A 25,128-nucleotide genomic window follows, 5' to 3' on the forward strand; every position below is an offset into this window, starting at 1 on the left:
AAAGGCAAAGAAACAATGGAGTCACAGCCTTACCAGAAAACTAAAGATAGAAACACAGGAAATCCTCACGTATCAATAATCACCCTAAATGTAAATGGACTGAACTCACCAATAAAGAGACACAGAGTAGCAGATTGGATCAATAAACTAAACCCAACCAACGCTGTCTCCAAGAGACACATCTCAGCTACAAGGACAACATAGACTCAAAGTGAAAGGGTAGACGTTGACACTCCAAGCAAATGGTACCCAGAGAAAATCAGGTGTAGCCATAATGATATCAGATGAAACAGACTTGAGGGTGAAAAAGATAACAAGAGACAAAATGGACATTTCATAATGTCCATACATTATGAGGGGACTACACAACAAGAAGACATAACAGTCATCAATATTTATGCCCCCAATCAGGGAGCACCAAAATATACCAAGCAACTACTAACAGAACTAAAGGGAGAAATTGACCAAAACACAATTATACTGGGGACTTAAATACATCATTGACAGCTATGGATAGATCATCCAAACAGAAAATTAATAACGAAATAGCAGCCCTAAATGACACATTAGATGAAATGGACATCATTGATATAGATAGAGCACTTCATCCTAAAATATCAGACTGTACATTCTTTTCGAGTGTACATGGAACATTCTCAAGGATAGACCATATATTGGGGCATAAAAGCAGCCTCAGCAAATTTAAGAAGATTGAAATCATACCAAGCATATTCTCTGATCACAAGGTTTTGAAATTGGATACCAACTGCGAAAAGAAAGAAGGAAAAAACACAAAAACATGGAGATTAAATCACATACTTTTAAAGAACGACTAGGTCAAAGAAGAAATTAGAGGAGAGATCAAAAGATACATAGAAACAAATGACAATGAAAATACATCCTACCAAAACTTTTGGGATGCCGCGAAAGCAGTTTTAAGAGGGAAATTTATATCATTACAGGCCTATCTCAAGAAACAAGAAAAATCCCAAATAAATAACCTCATGTTACACCTTAAAGAACTAGAAAAAGAAGAACAAGCGAAACCCAAGGTCAGCAGAAGAAAGGAAATAACAAAAATCAGAGCAGAACTAAATGAAATAGAGAACTAAAAGACAATAGAAAAAATTAATGTGACAAAGAGCTGGTTCTTTGAAAAGATTAACAAAATCGACAAACCCTTGGCTAGACTCACTAAGATAAAAAGAGAGAAGACACTAATTAACAAAATCAGAAATGAAAAAGGGGAAGTTATCACGGACACCACAGAAATACAAAAGATCATCCAAGAATACTATGAAGGACTATATGCCACCGAATTCAATAACCTAGAAGAAATGGACGAGTTCTTAGAAACATATAGCCTTCTAAGGCTGAAACATGAAGAACTGGAAAATCTAAACCGACTGATCAGAGGTAACGAAATTGAATCAGTCATCCAAAACCTTTCCAAAAGCAAAACTCCTGGACCAGATGGCTTCACTAGTGAATTCTACCAAACCTTCAAAGAGGATCTAATACCAATCCTGCTCAAACTCTTCCAAAAAATTGAAGAAGAGACATTACTCCCTAACTCATTTTATGAGGCCAACATTACCCTGATACCAAAACCTGGTAAGGACAACACAAAAAAAGAAAACTACAGACCTATATCTCTGATGAATAGTGATGCAAAAATCCTAAACAAAATTCTAGCAAATCGAATACAACAATGCATTAAAAAGATTATTCATCACGACCAAATGGGGTTCACCCCGGGGCACAAGGATCGTTCAACATCTGCAAATCCATCAATGTGATACATCACATAAACAAAATAAAGGACAAAAATCATATGATCATATCAATTGATGCAGAAAAAGAATTTGACAAGATACAACATCCATTTATGATTAAAACACTTACTAAAATTGGTATAGAAGGAAAATACTTAACATAATAAAGACCATATATGACAAGCCTTCAGCTAATCTCATAATTAATGGTGAAAAACTGAAACCCTTTGCTCTACATTCAGGAACACGACAGGGCTGTCCCCTATCACCTCTGCTTTTCAACATAGTGTTGGAAGTCCTTGACAGAGCCATCAGGCAAGAGAAAGAAATAAAAGGCATCCAAATTGGGAATGAAGAAGTTAAAATATCACTCTTTGCAGATGACATGATGCTATATATAGAAAACTCTAAAGACTCCACCAGAAAGCTGTTAGAAACAATCAATGAATACAGTAAAGTTGCTGGCTACAAAATCAACGTACAAAATTCCATTGCATTCCTATATACTAACAATGAAATCTCAGAAAAAGAAATACAAAAAACAATTCCCTTTGCAATTGCAGCAAAAAGAATAAAATACCTAGGAATAAACTTAACCAAGGATTTGAAGGATTTGTATGCTGAAAACTATAAGACGTTTTTGAAAGAAATTGAAGATGATACAAAGAAATGGAAAGACATTCCATGCTTATGGATTGGAAGAATCAACATAGTTAAAATGGCCATATTACCCAAAGCAATATACAGATTTAATGCAATCCCCATCAAAATCCCAATGGCATTTTTTAAAGAAATAGAACAAAAAATCATCAGATTTTTGGAACCACAAAAGACCCCGAATGGCCAAAGCAATCTTAAGAAAAAAGAACGATGCTGGAGGTATCACACTGCCTGACTTCAGCTTGTACTACAGGGCTACAATAATCAAAACAGCATGGTATTGGCAGAAAAACAGACACATAGACCAATGGAATAGAATTGAGAACCCAAAAGTAAAACCACATAAATATGGGCAGATAATTTTTGACAAAGAAGCAAAAAACATACAATGGAGGAAAGACAGCCTCTTCAATAAATTGTGCTGGGAGAATTGGATAGCCTCGTGCAAAAGAATGAAACTGGGCTGCTATCTGTCACCATGTACCAACATTAATTCAAAATGGGTCAAAGACTTAAGCATAAGACCTGACACAATAAACTGCATAGAAGAAAACATAGGTTCTAAACTTATGGACCTTGGGTTCAAAGAGCATTTTATGAATCTGACTCCAAAGGCAATGGAAGTGAAAACTAAAATAAACAAATGGGACTATATGAAACTTAAATGTTTCTGCACAGCAAAAGAAACCATCGACAAAATAAAGAGGCAACGGCTGAATGGGAGAATATTTTTGCATACAGTTTCTCCGATAGGGGTCTAATATCCAAAATATACAAGGAACTCATGAAACTCAACAACAAAAAAAGCAAACAACCCAATTGAAAAATGGCAGAGGACCTGAAAAGACATTTCTCCAAAGAGGACTTACAAATGGCAAATAGACATATGAAAAAATGCTCAACATCACTAATCATCAGAGAAATGCAAATAAAAACCACAATGAGATATCACCTCACCCCAGTCAGAATGGCTATCATCAACAAGACAAATAGTAACAAATGTTGGAGAGGCTGTGGAGAAAAAGGAACCCTCATACACTGTTGGTGGGAATGCAGACTGGTGCAGCCGCTATGGAAGGCAGTGTGGAGGTTCTTCAAAAAATTACAAGTAGAATTACCATATGACCCAGCAATCCCTCTCCTGGGTATCTACCCAAAGAATTTGAAGTCATTTATCCATAAAGACACGTGTGCTCCAATGTTCATTGCATCTTTGTTTACGGTGGCCAAGACATGGAAACAACCAAAATGTCCTTCGATAGATGAATGTCTAAAGAAGTTGTGGTATATATACACAATGGAATACTATTCGGCGGTAATAAAAGATGATATAGGAACATTTGTGACAACATGGATGGATCTTGAGAGTATAATGCTAAGCAAAATAAGTCAGACAGAAAAAGCAGAGAACCCTATGATTTCACCGATATGTGGTATATAAACCAAAAACAACAAAAGAACAAGACAAACAAATGAGGAACAAAAACTCATAGACACAGACAATAATTTAGTGGTTACTAGAGGGTAAGGGGGGAGGGGGGAGGGAGATGAGGGTAAGGGGGATCAAATATATGGTGATGGAAGGAGAACTGATTCTGGGTGGTGAATACACAATGGGATTTATAGATGATGTAATACAGAATTGTACACCTGAAATTATGTAATTCCACTAACAATTGTCACCCCAATAAATTAAAAAAAAAAGAAAGAAATCCTGCCCCGACCGGCGCCCTTACCTCTCACTCAAACCCTGCCCCAGGACCACCTGCAGTCCCCTCTCCCAGAGACTGGAGAAAAAGATCATGTATTGAGTGACTCAGAGGGCTTCTCAGATAAAGGTCTGGTGCATGGCACTGAGGAAGACCTAGAAAGTCATAGGCTGAGTCTGGTGGGAGAAAACACAATGTTTCAGGGCAGAGTCTATGTCACAGACAACTTGAAAATGTCCGGAAAGTACAATCGAGCAACGAGTTTGAGGAAATCAAGGTGGGTCTGCCACCTGGGCCTGTGCGTTGAGCATGGCATGATACCCGGCAAATATCAATTTGTTCCGTGAATCCCCACACCATAACAGAACAGAGAAGTTTGCCACCTTCAGTGGCAGGGGACGCCTTCCTGATTACCTGCGAGGAGCTTTCCGTCCCTCGCTGCAGTCCACAAGAGATGTGGGATGCCCACAGTAACAATTTCCATATGAGGAAGTTGGGGGAGCTTCCCCCCCCAGGTCCTTGCTTCCACTGAAGTCTCCAGATGTGAAAGTCACTCATCCTATTCCTTGTGGAATTCCAACCTCACTTCCTCAATGAGCCTTAGTTCTGAGGTGAAGTTCAAATCTGGGGGCTTCATGCCCCTTCGAGGCAGCTGTCCATGTCTTCATGGAGACGGCGTGACAGCAGCATGCTCAGCCTCCGTCCTGGCTCGTCCTCTCCCTGCCACCTCGCATGTGGGCCAGGAAGGACAGGGGGCCCTGAGTCAGTCACCCTGTGGCACTCAAAGTCCCCCAGCAACAACACCCGTGCTCCAAGATCCTCAATCGTCAGACTCTAAGGAGGAGCTCTCTCCTGAGTTACAGTCTGAAACAGAGAACAGGGTGTGTCGCCAGGCCCAAGGCCAACGCACTGACATGTCCCTTGCCTCCAGATGGCTTGACTTACACAGCCTCCCTGACTTATGCTGAGCATGTGATCAGTGTGGACGTGAGAACGTCCCACGTGCTGCATGTTTGTGTGGAGGCCCAAGGAGTCAGGCTGTAGGAGCAGCGACAGCCTCAGCTCCGTAAGCACATCTTCAGGTGGTGTCAGAGGAATCTTTTCCCACACACTCAAAACAGAGTGAGCCCTCAACGCCCTGACCCAGAGAGCTTGGCGGAGGCCATCCAGGGCTTGGAACATCCCCACCTGGACAGCAGAGCATTTGTCCTCAGGACATGGCCTCAGAGGGGATGCTTGGGAACAAGTCTTCCCAGACCCTGCCACAGAAGGGGCAGTCTCCTCCTCAAATACCTTCCAGGAACAAAATGATGGGCTGTTTTCAGTGCCTTAATCCTGGGAGTATATGCAAGAAAAATCAAAGAAATTCCCAGGAAAAGGGCAGGCCCATATCATCTGCACAGAGCGGAGGCTCAGATCAAAGTAGAGCTGTTTTCACTGGGACCACCAAAGGTCAGAAAGTGAAGACACGCATTGGGAAGTTCCCACAGGAGAAACTGGGGTGCTGGTGTATAACAGTTATCCCCTTCCCTAAAGAGCCCCTTCCCTCCCCAGTGAAGCCTGGGAAAGCTCAGCGAAGTCACAAGTATGAGCCCAGGCAGGGCCCCTCCAGGGGCATCCTTTCAACTCCAGGGCTCCCTGCTGTAAAGTGGCAAATAAAGCACGATGCCAACAAGAGGCTGTTTCTGCTGGCCAGAGTTCTACAAGTATTAGACGGATCAAAGACAAGGAAAGACAAGCCAAGAAAGTGGCGGCATTTAAAGAGCAGCCCTTATGTCAGAAGCAACCCCAACCAGGGCCCCACAGGGAGACTGCAGCCCATCCAGGCCCCACCTACAGGTGTGAAGCTCAACAGGGCCCTCAGGCTGCTCTCACTGCTGCTGAAGGCAGTGCTTTCACACGTGTGTCTCAACTATTTAGATGCAAAACCGCTGTCCAGAATTTCCAGGGAAAACATTTTCCCACCCCCGAATGAATCTCTCTTGTGGAGAATACTGATTCTCCCCAGTAAATGTGTCTCCAATAAACAGTGATGTTTTTGCTGTGTGCTGTGTGGGGAACATGGGTTTTGGGTCACTCAGGGCTTGTGCTTAGGGAAAGGAAGGAGTTAGTTTAGTCCTTATCGTTTGTGTCCTTTGGCTTCTGAAAGGTGACCAGTCCCCTGCAGCTCTAGCTGAGAAATAGAGAGCATGTCCCCAAAAGCCCCTTTCGTCCCTGGTGAAGTGTGAGGAGATGGGCTGTGTCTCCTGCTTCTAGGCTTAGTCTTAGTGACCATGGATAGCAGCCCACACCTTCCCCCTCCTGGAATGCTTTATATCCTTTAGGGCGGTGGGGTTACAGGCCTTCTACATCTGAAGAAGGTCAAGGCCAGGTACATGTTCAGAAAGTATCAGGGAAGAAGAAACAGAGGCGTCATCACTGTGGAGAGTCAGTGGTGAGGATCCCAGGGCGGGTAACCCCACAGTGAGTGTGTTTGGGGGGATATTACTACAGTGGACCCTGGGCAGGTTGGGGTCGGGTCTAGGAACAGCAAAGATGGTGCGTACAAGTCTGTCTCGTGGCTCATGTTAATGTGTTGGGGAAGCATCCTTTAAAGTCGACACAGAAGTTTCCTTACTGGAAAGTCACCTTGGCAAAGTAGTTCCCGCTCCTGAGTATTTCTTCAGGTGGATGGATTGATGATATTTTTTTAGCCAAGCATCGCTTAGCTGTCAGTGGTAGGAATGATGACCAGGCAGCCACCTACCTTCTAGGTAGGGGTGTCCAAACTGCGGCCCACAATCCATTTTTTATTGGCCCGCAGCAAATGCCAAAAATATATTTAGTTTACTTAAATAAACCAGGTGAGGCAATACGTACTTCACCTCTAGTGAGTGGCCCGGCTGTTTGTGTATTTTACCGCATATGGCCCTTGGTTAAAAACGTTGAAAAAAGTTTGGACACGCCTGTAAAAGGGTAAAATAAAGCTGAAAGTAAGGAAAACCTACCTTAGAGTGAGTGGTAAATAAGAAGAAAGGGAGAGGAGAAAGAGTGACCCTCCGGATGGAACAAAGGTTTATGCCTCGTCATCCCCGCACTGTGACCCTGCCTTGCTCCCAGCCCCTCCGTCTGCTCCAGCTCCACCTGCTTGAGGCTGCTCAGAGCACCGCACAGCATGCCGATGCCTTAGACCCAATGGCACGGGGCTGCTGTTTGAGAGGGAAAATGATATTTGTGGGGATGTTGTCAGGCTTGACGTCCCTGTGTTTGGGGAAGGTGATCACGGTGCCTTCCCTCCATCCACGCTTCAGGGAAACATACAAGATCTTGCCCTTAGCACGTGCCATTTGGCTCTCAGGGTGGACGTGTCACCTTTGATCCTCATGGCCCTAGTGGAACCCTAATCCATTTCCCCCAGAACATCTGCAGCTCTTGAATGGAGGTGAGTCCTAGACTATGCACAAGGATTGCAGATGTTTAGCGTTCACCATGGACCTTCATGGAATGCTCTTTTTGACCCAAACTGCACACATACCCACACTTACAATAGGGATCTGGAGGGAACGCATCTCAACTTGTATAGGCTATGACTCAAAAAATAGGATGGATGTCCTAGAGAACACTTGGGGTTTTTTAGAAAGGTTTGTGAATACCCAGTGTTAAAAAAAAAAAGCAGCAAATCAGATATCCACCACAGCCCTTTCTCAATACCTGACTTGTATCTTCCAATCCAGAGTTACGTCATTGACCCTACAATGTCTGAAGCTCAGAGTCACAGATAGAATGCAGATTCCATGGAGGTCCTAGGAGACAAATCAGGTGAGATGGGGCCCAAAGAAGGGAACGTGAAGAGGTGGGGAGATACTGGAGGGCTCTAACATCCATGTGGATGGACCAAGGTAGACCAGATGGTCTGTCAGTTAACCAACACTTCAAAAGCTCCATTGTAAGTGGGACCCTTCCAATATACTTTAATCCTTTTTGTCTGGAAAAAAGCCCATCTCTCTGCCTTTTCCAGAAATTCTTTCATATAAGTAACTGACCACTATTGGGTCAAACCTCACAATGGAGTCTACTGGTGCCCTGATAAATTGACCCCGTGCACTCCCTGGAAATAATTCACTCATTCCACAAATAATTATTCTATGCTTGCTAACATGAAGAAAACAAATGGACCTGAGGTCACTATTTCCTTATTCAATGCTCTCTCTGATGCTACTGAAATCTATTTCAAATGTCTTTTCCTTTTCCTCAAACTGAGACCATCTTCATGTGCTCAGCAGACATACTGGACCCCTGTTCACAGACGAGCTAGAAGCCACGAGATGGGAACTGTTCATCAAAACACTTTCCTATTCCTCCATATCTTCTTTCTTCCTGATATATGGAAAGAGATTTCCTTCCCAACCTCAAAGGAATGACACTTCCTGAAATCTCCTTACTGAGAGATAGTTGAACTCTAGATTTCATGGAGTGATGCACTCTGGTCAGGTAGCTTTTGCCCCCTCCCTCTCCTTATGAGGCACCCAACATCTTTCATTTTTTAAAGCTTTTTATTACAGAAATGTTTAAACACAAGAGCAGATAGAAGAATATATCTCCCCATGTACTCTCACCCAACTTTCACAGTTATCATCTGGCATGTGTGATGCATTCCATGTTTACACCACAGTCAAGTGAAAAAAGCCCATTGAAGCATCTTGCCATCTACCTTTCATTCACATGCTATGTGCCCTGTCAAAGTTCTCACATTTCTCTAAGATTTATCACCCATGGAACACACTTAAACACCACAGACGTAAACCTCCTTGGTGACAAGAAAGCATTGTGCTTCCAGAGCTTCGGCAATCAGTCCTGTTCTGACTTTTACTCATCCATGAGGATTAATTTGAGTAAATGTCCCCCTCAAGTCCACCCAAGAAGTAATCTTACAGAGCAAACTGGTGCACGGTATCGCTGTCCCTTAATCACACAGTAACTATACTAACATGGAAAAAGGATAGAACCTGAAATCTATGCATGTTGATAAGGACTTGGTGTCGCTATAGATGTATTTGTTTACAAATATTTAGGAAAATGTTTTCCTGTTTAACATTTGAAATGAGCTATTCTGTTTTGAGTTAAACACAGTAGATCAGACACACTTATCTCCTCCTTCCCAAAAAGCCATGAAAAGTTAAAAGATTAGAGGAGAAGATGTTGAACGTTATAAGCCACCAGGGAAATGCAAATCAGAACCACTATGAGATAGCACTACACTCCCACAAATGACTGGAATCAAAAAGTCACATAATAAGTGTCACTGAGAATGTGGAGCAAGTGGAACCCTCGTATACTGCTGGTGGGAATGAACAACGGTGCAGCCACTTGGGAAACAGTCTGGCACTTCCTCAGAATGGTCACCGTGGAGATACCATATGACCCAGCAACCACTTCTAAGTATGTATTCAAGAGAAATGAAAGCATGTCCACTTGAAACTTATAACAAATATTCTTAGCAGTATTATTCATAGAGTCAAAAGCTGGAAATAACCAAAATGTCCACCAACCGATGAATGAGTAAATAAAATATGGAGTATCCAATGTAACATGTTTTAGCAATAAAAAATACTGGTACATGCTACACCATGGATGAACCTTGAAAACATTATGTTAAGCGAAAGAAGCCAGTACGATCCCATTGTTATGAAATGTCCACATAAATCTACAAAGCAGATTAGCAGTTGCTTAGGTCTGGAGGGGAGGAGGGAAGACTTGGATGGTAGTTAAAGGTTACGAGGTTTCCTTTTGAAGTCATAAATATTTTAACATTGTGATGATGCACATGTCTGTGAATATAGGAAAAATAACTGTACTGTGTACAAGAGACTCTGCTCTTTCATTGTACATTTCTCAAGAAAAAGCAGAGTCTCTTGTATACAATACAGTTATTCCCTTCAGTAAATTTAACATTTGGCATAAGACTTCCACCTAATCTCCTATTCATATACTATTTTGGGCACTTTGTCCTTCGTGACTTTTTTATAAACCCCCATTACAGTAGCCTCTCTAGAATCGCATATTGCATTTAGTGGTCCTGGGTTTTTTAGTCTCTTTTAAACTGGATCAGTTTCTCAGCCTTTCCTTTTCATAACAAGGCCATTTTTGGAGAACATATTCAATGTGCCATTTTTACAACCCTTCTCACGTGGAAATTTCTTGGTAGAGCTTCTCATACTTAAACTTTAAATGATGTTTTTACAGTTATGAGTCCTAGAAACCTTAGGGACAGTCAGGACCAGACGTGGCTGAAAAAAGACTAGAGATGCGGAGCTATGTGGAGGGATTGTTCTGAACAGACACACCTCCGGGAGTCACAGGAGGGCATGGAGAGGGGCTGGCCTTGAGTTGCACCTTCCTACTGAGGGGACAACGGTGAAGCTGGGGAGGCTGGAGGAGAATGCAAAGAGGAGCTGTCATGATGGAAAACCTTCCTCATACGGGAGGGAAAGGAGTGGGTGTCTGGGGCCAAGACTGAGTCATCAGACTCAGAGAGGGAATGCAGGCAAAGAAAGGGAGAAAAGGACCCAGGGCTTCACTTCGGCAGTTTCTAATCTAAGTAATGAAGCTTCAGAAGTTATAAGTGTTAAGTGACCAGCTGGCACGGGGAAATGAAACAAATACATATATACCATCCACAAAATTACATTTTGGGTGTGCGTTGGTTTATTTTTATTTTTAAAATAAAATACATCTACAGGTACAGACATGAAACGATGTTGATATTGGATTTTTAAATGAAAAAAGTAAGTTGTAGAACTTCTCTTGAAAAAAATGAATATGTGTGCACATATATTTTCTGAGTACAGGTTTTTTACTTCCTTGGTTAAACTTATTCCTAATTATTTTTTAAATGCAATTGTAAATGGGATTGTTTTCCTAATTTCTCTTTCTGATAATTCATTAATGGTACATAAAAATGAAATGAATATTGATTTTGTATTCTGTTACTTTCATAAATTTATTTATCAGTTCTAATAGTTTTTTTGTGGAATCTTTGGGGTTCTCTTTATAGAGTATCATGTCATCCACAAATAATGACAATTTTACTTCTTCCTTTCCCATTGGGATGCCTTTTATTTCTTTTCCTTGTCTGATTGCTGTGGCTAAGACCTCCAATACTATGCTGAATAAAAGTGGTGAAAGTGGGCAACCTTGCCTTGTTCCTGATCTTAAGGGGAATGCTTTTAGCTTTTCCCCATTGAGTATGGTATTAGCTGTAGGTTTATCATATGTGGTCTTTATTACGTTGAGATATGTTCCCTCTATTTCCACTTTGCCGAGAGTTTTTAATCAATAGATATTAGATTTTGTCAAATGCATTTTTTGCATTTATTGATATGACCATACGATTTTCATTTTGTTTATGTGGTGTATAGCATTAATTGATTTGCAGATATTGAATTAACCTTGCATACCAGAAATGAATCCCACTTGATCGTGGTGTATTGCTAAATTCAGTTTGCTAATATATTTATGTATTGCTTTTTAACGTATTGCTGAATTCAGTTCGCTAATATTTTGTTGAGGATTTTTGCATCTATGTTCATTAGGGATATCGGACTATAGTTTTCTTTTCTGGTAATGTCTTTGCCTGGATTTTGGAATCAGGATAATGGTAGCCTTGTAAAATGAGCTTGGGAGTCTGCTTTCCTCTTGGACTTTTTGGAATAGGTTGAGGAGAATATGTCTTAATTCTTTTTTGAATGTTTGGTAAAATTCACCTGTAAAGCCATCTGGTCCAGGGCTTTTGTTGGGAGCCTGTTGATTACCGATTCAATTTCCTTGGTAGTAATCGGTCTAGTCAGATTTTCTGTTTCTTCTTGATTCAGCCTTGGAAAATTGTATGCTTCTAGGAATTTATCCATATCTTCCAGATTGTCCAATTTGTTGGTGTGTAGTTGCTTATAGTATTTTCTTATAATTTTTTGTATTTCTGTGGTGTCAGTTGTTACTTTTCCTTTTTTTTTTTTAATTAATTTTATTGGGGTGACAATTGTTAGTAAATTTACATAGATTTCAGGTGTACAATTCTGTATTACATCGTCTATAAATCCCATTGTGGGTTCACCACCCAGAGTCAGTTCTCCTTCCATCACCATATATTTGATCCCCTTTACCCTCATCACCCACCCCCCACCCCCTTACCCTCTGGTAACCACTAAATTATTGTCTGTGTCTATGAGTTTTTGTTTCTCATTTGTTTGTCTTGTTCTTTTTGGTTTATATACCACATATCAGTGAAATCATAGGGTTCTCTGCTTTTTCTGTCTGACTTGTTTCACTTAGCATTATTCTCTCGAGATCCATCCATGTTGTCACAAATGTTCCTATATCATCTTTCCTTAATGCCGAATAGTATTCCATTGTGTATATGTACCACAACTTCTTTATCCATTCATCTATCGAAGGACATTTTGGTTGTTTCCATGTCTTGGCCACCGTAAACAAAGCTGCAATGAACATTGGCGTACACGTGTCTCTATAGAGAAATGCTTTTATATTTTTGGGGTAGATACCCAGGAGAGCGATTGCTGGGTCATATGGTAATTCTATTCGTAATTTCTTGAGGAACCTCCACACTGCCTTCCATAGCGGCTGCACCAGTCTGCATTCCCACCAACAGTGTATGAGAGTTCCTTTTTCTCCACAGCCTCTCCAACACTTGTTACTATTTGTTTTGTTGATGAAAGCCATTCTGACTGGGGTGAGGTGATATCTCATTGTGGTTTTCATTTGCATTTCTCTGATGATTAGCGATGTTGAGCATTTTTTCATATGTCTATTTGCCATTTGTATATCCTCTTTGGAGAAATGTCTCTTCAGGTCCTCTGTCCATTTTTCAATTGGGTTGTTTGTTTTTTTGTTGTTGAGTTTCATGAGTTCCTTGTATATTTTGGATATTAGCCCCTTATCAGAGGAACTGTTTGCGAAAATCTTCTCCCATTCAGTTGGTTGCCTCATTATTTTGTCAATAGTTTCTTTTGCTGTGCAGAAGCTTTTCAGTTTCATATAATCCCATTTGTTTATTTTAGTTTTTACTTCCATTGCCTTTGGAGTCAAATTCATAAAATGCTCTTTGAACCCAAGGTCCATAAGTTTAGTACCTATGTTTTCTTCAATGCAGTTTATTGTGTCAGGTCTTATGCTTAAGTCTTTGATCCATTTTGAATTAATTTTGGTACATGGTGACAGATAGCAGTCCAGTTTCATTCTTTTGCACGTAGCTATCCAATTCTGCCAGCACCATTTATTGAAGAGGCTGTCTTTCGTCCATTGTATGTTTTTAGCTTCTTTGTCAAAAATTATCTGTCCAACATTATAGTTAAAATGGCAAAGCTTAAAGACAAAGAGAGAATCTTGAAAGCAGCAAGAGAAAGGCAGAAGGTTACATACAAGGGAACTCCCATAAGACTATCAAATGACTTTTCTACAGAAACATTGAAGGCAAGGAGGGAGTGGCAGGAGATACTCAAAGTGATGGAACACAAAGGCCTACAACCTAGATTGCTTTATCCAGCAAGGCTATCATTTAAAGTTGATGGAGAGATAAAGAGCTTCCCAGAAAAGAACAAACTGAAAGAATTTATGACAACCAAGCCAGCATTGCAAGAAATACTAAAAGGACTTCTGTAAATAGAAGAAAGATGAAAACAATTTACTACAAATCTAAAAATGGCAATAACTATGTACCTATCAATAATCACTTTAAATGTAAATGGATTAAATGCTCCAATCAAGAGACATAGGGTGGCTGATTGGATAAGGAAACAAGACCCTTGTATATGCTGTATACAAGAGACTCATTTCAGATCAAAAGACACACACAGGCTGAAAGTGAAGGGTTGGAGTAACATATTTCATGCAAATGGAAGCAAAAAAAAAGCTGGAGTTGCAATACTTATATCTGACAAAATAGACTTTAAAATGAAAAAAATATTAAAAGACAAAGATGGGCACTATATAATAATAAAGGGATCAATCCGACAAGAGGACATAACCCTAGTAAACATCTATGCACCTAACATAGGAGCACCTAAATATATAAAACAGGTACTGATGGACATAAAGACAGAGATCAACAGCAACACTATCATAGTAGGGGACTTCAACACACCTCTGACAACAAGGGACAGGTCCTCCAGACAGAAAATCAATATGGAAACAACAGCCTTAAATGATACTTTGGAGCAGTTGGACTTAATTGATATTTTCAGAGCATTTCACCCCAATGCTGCAGAATACACGTTCTTCTCAAGTGCTCATGGAACATTTTCTAAAATAGATCATATGTTAGGACACAAGACAAGCCTTGATAAATTTAAGAAAATTGAAATCATACCAATTGTCTTCTCTGACCACAGTGCTATGAAATTAGAAATGAACTACAGGGGAAAAAAACCAGGAAGATACACCAATTCATGGAGGCTGAATAACATGTTGCTAAATAATGAATGGGTCAAGCAGCAGATCAAAGAAGAAATCAAAAGATATCTTGAGACAAATGAGAATGAGAACACGACGACCCAAAATCTATGGGATGCTGCGAAAGCAGTCCTAAGAGGGAAGTTCATAGCACTGCAGGCCTACCTAAAGAAACAAGAAACATCACTAATTGACAGTTTATCTTCACACTTAAGGGATCTGGAAAAAGAACAGCAAAATAAACCCAAAGGGAGCACAAGGAAGGAGATAATAAGGATCAGAGCAGAAATAAATGAAATAGAAACCAGAAAAACAATACAAAAGATCAATGAATCCAAGAGTTGGTTCTTAGAGAAGATAAACAAAATTGACAAACCTTTAGCCAGACTCATTAAAAAAAGGAGAGAGAGGACCCAAATTAATAAAATCAGAAATGAAAGAGGAGAAGTGACAACAGACACCACAGAAATACAAAAAATTGTAAGAAATTACTATGAGCAACTATATGCCAACAAATTCGACAACCTTGAAGAAATGGACAATTTTCTAGAGGCGCACAACCTTCCAAAGCTAACTCAAGAAGAAACAGAAAGCCTGAACAGTCTGATTACCACCAGGGAAATTGAATCAGTAATCAATAATCTCCCAACAAACAAAAGCCCTGGACCAGATGGCTTTACAGGTGAATTTTTCAAAACGTTCAAAAAAGAATTATCACCTATTCTCCTCAAGCTCTTCCAAAAAATCCAGAAGGAAGGAAGACTCCCAAACACTTTTTACGAAGCCACTATCACCCTGATCCCAAAAGCAGACAAAGACACCACAAAGAAAGAAAACTACAGGCCGATATCTCTAATGAACATAGATGCAAAAATTCTCAACAAATTATTAGCAAACAGAATTCAGCAATACATTAAAAAGATCATACACCATGATCAAGTGGGATTCATCCCTGGTATGCAGGGGTGGTTCAACATCCGCAAATCAATTAATGTGATACACCACATTAACAAAATGAAAAATAAAAATCACATGATCATATCAATAGATGCAGAAAAAGCATTTGATAAAATACAGCAACCTTTTATGATAAAAACCCTTAAGAAAGTGGGAATAGAGGGATCATATCTTAACATAATAAAGGCCATATATGACAAACCCACAGCTAACATCATACTCAATGGGGAAAAGCTAAAACCATTCCCCCTAAGATCAGGAACAAGACAAGGTTGCCCACTTTCTCCACTTCTATTCAACATAGTGCTGGAAGTTCTAGCCACAGCAATCAGACAAGAGAAAGAAATAAAAGGCATCCAAATTGGTAAGGAGGAAGTAAAATTATCATTATATGCAGATGATATGATACTATATATAGAGAACCCTAAAGACTCCACCAAGAAACTATTAGAACTGATAGATGAATTTAGTAAAGTAGCAGGATATAAAATTAATATTCGGAAATCAGTTGCATTTGTATATACCAATGATAAAATAGCAGAAGGAGAAATTAAAAAAACAATTCCATTTACAATTGCTCCAAAGACTATAAAATATCTGGGAATAAATCTAACCAAAGATGTAAAGGATCTGTACTCAGAAAATTATACAACACTGAAGAAAGAAATGAAAGAAGACATAAATAGATGGAAACACATTCCATGTTCATGGATAGGAAGAATTAATATAATTAAAATGTCCATACTGCCTAAGGCAATATACATATTCAACGCAATTCCTATCAAACTACCAACGACGTTTTTCACAGAAATAGAACATATAATCCTAAAATTTATATGGGACCATAAAAGACCCCGGATAGCCTCAGCAATCTTGAGAAATAAGAACAAAGTGGGAGGTATAACGATACCTGATTTCAAACTATACTACAAGGCTACAGTAATCAAAACAACATGGTACTGGCATAAAAATAGATACATAGATCAATGGAACAGAATAGAGAGTCCAGACGTAAATCCATGCCTATATGCCCATCTAATCTACGACAATGGAAGCAAGAATGTACGATGGGGTAAAGATAGTCTGTTCAATAAGTGGTGTTGGGAAACCTGGACGGACACATGCAAGAAAATGAAGCTGGACCACCTCCTTACACCATATACAAAAACAAATTCAAAATGGCTTAAAGACTTAAATGTAAGATCTGAAACCATAAAATATCCAGAAGAAAATATAGGAAGAAACTTCATGGACATTACCCGGAGTAAGATTTTCACTGATATATCCCCTCGCGCGAGCGAAGTAAGAGAAAAAATAAACATGTGGGATTACATCAAACTAAAAAGTTTTTTCACAGCAAAGGAAACCATCAATAAAACAAAAAGGGATCCTACTGTATGGGAAAAGATATTTGCCAATGATATATCTGATAAGGGATTAATATCACAAATCTATAAAAAACTTACTCAACTCAACTCCAAAAAAACAAACAACCCAATTAAAATATGGGCAGAGGACTTGGGGAGACATTTCTCTAAGAAGGACATACAGAAGGCAAGAAGACATATGAAGAAATGCTCAACCTCACTAACCATCAGAGAAATGCAAATAAAAACCACAATGAGATACCACCTCACTCCAGTCAAAATGGCTATTATCAATAAATCAACAAACAACAAATGCTGGCGCGGATGTGGAGAAAAGGGAACGCTAGTGCACTGTTGGTGGGACTGCAGATTAGTGCAGCCACTATGGAAAACAGTATGGAGGTATCTCAGGAATCTGAAAATGGAACTACCCTATGATCCAGTAATTCCACTCCTAGGCATCTACCCGGAGAAATCCAAAACTCCAATTCAAAAATCTGTATGCACTCCTATGTTTATTGCAGCACTTTACACAATAGCCAAGATATGGAAACAACCAAAATGCCCATCGGTAGATGACTGGATTAAGAAGCTGTGGTACATTTATACAATGGAGTATTACGCAGCCATAAAGAAGAAAGAAATCTTATCATTTGCAGCAACATGGATGGATCTAGAGAACATTATGTTAAGTGAAATAAGTCAGAAAGAGAAAGACAAGTACCATATGATCTCACTTATATATGGAATCTAAAGAAAAGACTATGTGAATGAACTAATCAGAGTCAGTTTTGGGGACGCAGAGAAAAAACCGAGAGTGGTTAGATGGGTGTGTGGGAGGGGGTTGGGGATAAGGGGAAAGGTGAAGGGATTTGGAAGCAGCTGGTAACCACAAGATGGCCTCAGGGTTTTTCTTTTGAAAATTAATTTGGGGAAGGTATTCTATAATGTTGTAAAGATTTTGTTGGGTATCCGATGGACATGCGTCCTATTTGGGAGACCACCTCAGGGATACTGTGGATACCTGATCATGGCATTGTACATCAGAAGCTAAACATTAATGAATGCCAACTATAATTTTATATATATAATGTGATGGTTCAGTGTGAGGTCGGAGGGATAGTGGATGGGGGGAGGGGGGTTCACAGTATGAGGGATATAAATGATGAACGTCTAAGTATTACCTTGTTTTGTACACCTGAAACTAATAAATAAATTAATTAAAAAAAAAAAAAAAATTATCTGTCCATATTTATGTGGTTTTATTTCTGGGTTCTCAATTCTATTCCATTGGTCTATGTGTCTGTTTTTCCGCCAATACCAAGCTGTTTTGATTATTGTAGCCCTGTAGTACAAGGAAAAATCAGGGAGTGTGATACCTCCAGTATTGTTCTTTTTTTTTAATATTGCTTTGGCTATTCGGGGTCTTTTGTGGTTCCAAACAAATCTGATGATTTTTTGTTCTATTTCTTTAAAAAATGCCATTGGGATTTTAATGGGGATTGCATTAAATCTGTATATGGCTTTGGGTAATATGGCCATTTTAACTATGTTGATTCTTCCAATCCATGAGCACGGAATGTCTTTCCATTTCTTTGTGTCTTCTTCAATTTCTTTCAAAAATGTCTTATAGTTTTCAGCATATAAATCCTTCACATCCTTGGTTAAGTTTATTCCTAGGTATTTTATTCTTTTTGCTGCAATTGCAAAAGGAATTGTTTTTTCTATCTCTTTTTCTGAGATTTCATTGTTGGTATATAGGAAAGCAATGGACTTTTGTACGTTGATTTTGTAGCCAGCAACTTTACTGTATTCATTGATTGTTTCTAATAGCTTTTTGGTGGAGTCTTTAGGGTTTTCTATGTATAGCATCATGTCATCTGCAAAGAGTGACAATTTAACTTCTTCATTCCCAATTTGGATGCCTTTTATTTCTTTCTCTTGCCTGATAGCTCTGGCGAGGACTTCCAACACTATGTTGAAAAGCAGAGGTGATAGGGGACAACCTTGTCGTGTTCCTGAACGTAGAGCAAAGGGCTTCAGCTTTTCACCATTAATTATGAGGTTAGCTGAGGGCTTGTCGTATATGGCCTTTATTATGTTGAGGTATTTTCCTTCTATACCAATTTTAGTAAGTGTTTTAATCATAAATGGATGTTGTATCTTATCAAATGCTTTTTCTGCATCAATTGATAGAATCATATGATTTTTGTCCTTTATTTTGTTTATGTGATGTATCACATTGATGGATTTGTGAATGTTGAACCATCCTTGTGCCCCGGGGATGAACTCCACTTGGTCGTGATGAATAATCTTTTTAATGCATTGTTGTATTCGATTTGCTAGAATTTTGTTTAGGATTTTAGCATCTGTATTCATCAGAGATATAGGTCTGTAGTTTTCTTTTTTTGTGTTGTCCTTACCAGGTTTTGGTATCAGGGTAATGTTGGCCTCATAAAATGAGTTAGGGAGTACTGACTCTTCTTCAGTTTTTTGGAAGAGTTTGAGCAGGATTGGTATTAGATCCTCTTTGAAGGTTTGGTAGAATTTCACTGGTGAAGCCATCTGGTCCAGGACTTTTGATTTTGGGAAGGTTTTTGATGACTGATTCAATTTCCTTACTGGTGATCGGCCTGTTAAGATTTTCCAGTTCTTCATGATTCAGCCTTGGAAGGCTATATGTTTCTAAGAACTTGTCCATTTCTTCTAAGTTATTAAATTTGGTGGCATATAGTCCTTCATAGTATTCTTGGATAATCCTTTGTATTTCTGTGGTGTCCGTGATAACTTCCCCTGTTTCATTTCTGATTTTGTTAATTAGTGTCTTCTCTCTTTTTATCTTAGTGAGTCTAGCCAAGGGTTTGTCGATTTTGTTAATCTTTTCAAAGAACCAGCTTTTTGTCACATTAATTTTTTCTATTGTCTTTTTGTTCTCTATTTCATTTAGTTCTGCTCTGATTTTTGTTATTTCCTTTCTTCTGCTGACCTTGGGTTTCGCTTGTTCTTCTTTTTCTAGTTTTTTAAGGTGTAACATGAGATTATTTATTTGGGATTTTTCTACTTTTCCTTTTATTGTCTGATTTTATTTATCTGGGTTTTATCTCTTTTTCTCTTGGTGAGTTTGGTTAAAGGTTTGTCAATTTCATGTATCTTTTCAAAACACCAGCTCTTAGCTTCATTTATTTTTTGTATTGTTTTTTCAGTCTCTATTTCATTTATTTCCACTCAAATCTTCATTATTTCCTTCCTTATACTCACTTTGAGCTTTGTTTGCTGTTCTTTCCAGTTCCCTTAGGTGTAAAGATGGACTGTGTATTTGAGATTTTTCTTATTTCTTTATGTAGGCCTGCATTGCTATAAATTTTCCTCTTACGACTGCTTTCACTATGTCCCACAGATTTTGGATCATTGTGTTTTCATGTTCATTTGTCTCGAGGTGTCTTTAGATTTCTTTCTTGATCTCATTGTTGACCCATTCATGATTCAATAGTATGTTATTTAGCTTCCATGTGTTTGTGTGTTTGTTTGTTTTTTTGTTTTCTGCTTTTTTTTTCTTGTAACTGATTTCTAGTTTCACACCATTGTGGTCAGAGAAGAACGTAATATGATCTAATCTTCTTAAATGTATTGAGACTTGTTTTGTGGCCTAACGTGTTCTATCTTGGAAAATGTTCCACGTGCACTTAAAAAGAATGTACATTCTGCTGGTTTGGGGTGTAATGCTCGTAAAATATTATATAATTGTCATTATTTTGCAGAGGACATGACACTATATAGAGAGAATACCAAGGATTCCACCAATAAACTATTAAAACTGATAAATGAATTTAGTAAAGTAGCAGGATACAAAATTAACATTCAGAAATTGGTTGCATTTTTATACACCAATAACAAATTATCAGAGAAATTAAGAAAACATTCCCATTTACAATTGCATCAAAAAAAATACTTAGGAATAATGTTAACCAAGGAAGTAAAAGACCTGTATTCAAAAAATTATAAGACATTGAAGAGAGAAATTAAAGAAGATACAAATAAATGGAAATATATACCATGCTCATAGACAGGAAGAATTAATATACTTAAAATGTCCATACTACCCAAAGCAATACATAGATTCAACGCAATCCCTATCAAAATGCCAATGGCATTTTTCACAGAACTAGAACAAATAATCCTAAATTTAAATGGATGTAAGAGACCCCGAATAGCCACGGTAATCCTGAGAAAAAAGAATAAAGCTGGAGGTATCATGCTACCTGATATTAAATTATACTACAAAGCCATATAGTAATCAAAACAGCATGGTATTGGCATCATAACAAACACATAGATCAATGGAACAGAATAGAATCCAGAGATAAATCCATGCCTATATAGTCATTTAATCTGTGATGATGGAGGCAAGACTATTCAATGAGGTAGAGACAGTCTATTTAATAAATGGTGTTGGGAAAACTGGACAGATACATGCAAAACAATGAAACTGGAACACCTTTTTACTCCATATACCAGCATAAAGTCAAAATGGGTTAAAGACTTAAATGCAAGATCAGAAACCATAAAACTTCTAGAAGAAAATATAGGAAGTAAAAAGTAAACTCTCAGACATTAACCTTAGTAGTATTTTTACTGATATATCTCCTTGGGCAAGGGAAACAAAAGAAAAAATAAACAAATGAACTACATCAAACTAAAAAGTTTTTCACAGCAAAGGAAACCATCAACAAAACAAAAAGACCACCTTACTGAATGGGAGAAAATATTTGCCAATGACACAAATGATAAGGTGTTAATATCTAAAATTTATATATATAAAAAGAGCTCACACAACTCAACACCAACAAAACAAACAATCCAATCATAAAATGGGCAGAAAACCTGAACAGACATTTCTCCAAAGAGGACATACAGATGGCCAATAAACATGAAAAGATGCTTAACGCCACTAATCATCAGAGAAATGCAGATTAAAACCACAGTGAGATACCACCTCACTCCAGTCATAATGGCTGTTATCAAAAAAATCAAAAAACAACAAGTTTTGGAGAGGATGTGGAGAAAAGGGAACCCTCATGCACTGTTGGTGGGATTATAAATTGGTGCAGCCACTGTGGAAAACAGTATGGAGGTTCCTCAGAAAATTAAAAATAGAACAACCTTATGATCCAGGAATTCTACTCTTGGGTATTTATCTGAAGAAATCCAAAACACTAATTCAAAAAAATATATGCACCCCTATGTTTACTGCAGCACTACTCACAATAGCCAAGATATAGAAACAACCGAAATGCCCATCGGTAGATGACTGGATTAAGAAACTGTGGTACATTTATACAATGGAGTATTACTCGGCCATAAAGAAGAAAGAAATCTTACTATTTGCAACAACGTGGATGGACCTAGGGGATATTATGTTAAGTGAAATAAGTCAGATGAAGAAAGACAGTTACCATATGATCTCACTTACGTGTGGAATCTAAAGAACAGAATAAACGAGTAAACAAAAGAGAAATATATTCTTAGATATAGAGAACAAACTGATGGCTGCTAGATGGGAGGGGTGTGGGCAGATGGGTGAGAAGGTGAAGGGATTAAGAAGTACAAATTGGGAGTCACAAAACAGTCACAGGGATGTGAAATACAGTATGGGGAATATAATCCATAATGTTATAAGATCATGTAAGATGCCAGATAACTGGACTTATCGGGGTGGGGGGGGGTCACTTCATAATTTGTGTGGATGCCTGACCACTGCACTGTACACCTGAAACTAATATAAAATAATATTGCATGTCAACCATAATCATATATATATATACATATGTATAATCATATGCATATACATACACACACACACATATATCACGGGATGTAAAGCACAGCATAGGGAATACAGGCAATAGTATTGTAATAGCTCTGTATGTGTCAGATGGGTAGTAGACCTGGTGGGGTTATCACTTTGTAAGGGATGTAAATGTCTAATTATTATCTAAAACTAATAAAAAGAGAAAGAAAAATCACTTTGCCCAGCAGGGACCCGGTAGGGGGTGGAGTACAGGCGGGTCTCTCAGGGTTCACCTTCCTCAATATTTAGTAAAGACCATAAGCTCTGGTGTCCCTCATACTTTACTTAGCCAGGTAATGAAATCCAGCCTTTTTCAGTCATCAACTGCAGCTCCTTCTGCCCACTATTTTTCATGTGGGTTTGCTGTGGAAGGTGGATTGAAGGGGGCAGCGGGGGGCTCCATTGAGCAGTTGGATCGTCCACTTTTCTTGTTTTCCTTTCAGTTGAAGGCCTGAAAATGTTTTATGAGTCCTGAATCCAACTAAACAAACATTAATTTGTGCTTGTTCTGTGCAAGGTGTCATGCCCGGGCCTCCCAGTGATACCAAGTGATTCACTCCACTATGGCCTGTCAGCACCTGCCTAGTTGGTGCTGGCCTCACCTGGAGACGACCCGGGGCTGCATCCTGGGGAATGCCTTTGCCCCAGGTGAATAAGACAAGTACTCAAGTCACTAGGACACAAAACAGAATGAACTTGGGGATCAAAAGCAAGCCCAAAGCCGTGGAGCACAAGCAGGGGGGAATAGCAGTTCAGCCTCAGCCCCTGCAAACTTGAGGAAGGTAGCATCACGGAGGTTCCGCTGAGTGGAGGGGGCAGGAGAACAGCACAGTCACACAAGCAGAGGCAAACAAGGAATCAATGGATGCATTTAGAAGAGCCAGTAGCCCAGTTTGGTGGGAGCAGGTGACCGGGGGTCTGGAGAAGGAAACCAGGTTACACAGGTGAGAGGTGCCAGGCAGAGGGGTCTGAGTGAGAGCTGCAGTTACAGCACGATGGACAACAGGGGTGCCTGGAAGAGAAGCAGGAGGGTCACTGTGGAACTTGAGTTTAGAACACTCCCTTTTCTGGGGCTGAGAGGGCAGCGGTACTATGGGAGAACACGTGATGAGACTGGGTTGCTTAAGGAAGAAACCTCATGGACACTCTGGAAAACAAATTTCAGAGCTGTCCAGGGGCTGAAACATGGGGAATGAGAGCAGGGCCCTCTGGGAGTCAGGTCTGAATGGTATGGAGAGCTTCCAGTCCTGAACAAAGGGAGGGCTTTACATACATGCCCCTGAGCCCATGCACGTGAGCGGAGGGTGGGACATGTGACCGAGACTTGACACCCATGTAGATAGCTGCCTGCACATGAGAGAGATGACGTCCAGGCCTGACAAGAGCATCTTAAAGTCCAACCGTGTTTCCCCGAAAATAAGACCTAGTTGGACCATCAGATCTAATGTGTCTTTTGGAGCAAAAATTAATGTAAGACCCGGACTTATCTTAATACAATATAAGACCGGGTCTTTATAATACAATATAATAATAAAATACAATATAATAATATAATACAATATAATAATATAATACAACATAATAATATAACACAATTTAATAATCTAATCTAATCTAATCTAAAACTGGGTCTTATATTAATTTTTGCTCCAAAAGATGCATTAGAGCTGATGGTCCAACTAGGTCTTATTTTTCAGGGAAACATGGTAGCATTGTTTTCTATCACAAGTCCCATCTCCAATTGTCCATGCAGAGGAATGGACTAGAGGTCACAAGGGGGTTGGGTTCTTCAGCCCTACAATAACTTAAACGCAGCCTTCTCTGCTTGAACGTACATCAGCTTTCTTCCTCGCTAAGCTCCTCCATGATTCCTACTGAGACTCACATGGCTGAACCTTGCATACCACTTCTCAGTATTCTCAAGCATTCCTTATTCTCACCACACAGGTCCAAGCACACTCTGTTCCCCCCACTGATATGTTTTTCCCATCCTTCCTCCTCCTTCAGGGCTTGCTTCCAACATCACCTGCCTCGCAAAACCACAACCCACCACATAGAACTCTGAGGTGGGAGTAAGGGGCAGGAGTGGAGCATGGCACTCAAGCTCTCTTCAGAGCCGAAATCCTATCACCACATGGAGGCATTCATCCCGCACACATCTCCCAGCACCCACTCACGGTAGGGACGTAGCTGGGAGCCTGTCCTGCCACCAGACATCCCAAAGAATAGCTCCCATCCCTCCCAGCCTGCCTCCAGGCACTGCCTGAGCTGAAAATCTTCTGGTCCTAGGTGGGTCACAGCCTAGGCAAACCAGGCCACCAGTAGCCCCTGATAGACAGGAACAACGACCAAGCCGGGAAAACCACATC

The 25,128-nt window shown here is 39.5% G+C and overlaps 1 protein-coding gene across 3 annotated transcripts in view; it reads right to left on the reverse strand.

Annotated features, from left to right (window-relative positions):
* IQSEC1 (IQ motif and Sec7 domain ArfGEF 1) overlaps window positions 1–25,128 on the reverse strand; it is a 497,252-nt gene that overhangs the window by 303,003 nt on the left and 169,121 nt on the right. The gene's annotated exons all lie outside the window — the stretch shown is intronic.

This window comes from Rhinolophus hipposideros (assembly GCF_964194185.1).
Source record: "Rhinolophus hipposideros genome assembly, chromosome: 2".
Taxonomy (NCBI): Eukaryota; Metazoa; Chordata; class Mammalia; order Chiroptera; family Rhinolophidae; genus Rhinolophus; species Rhinolophus hipposideros.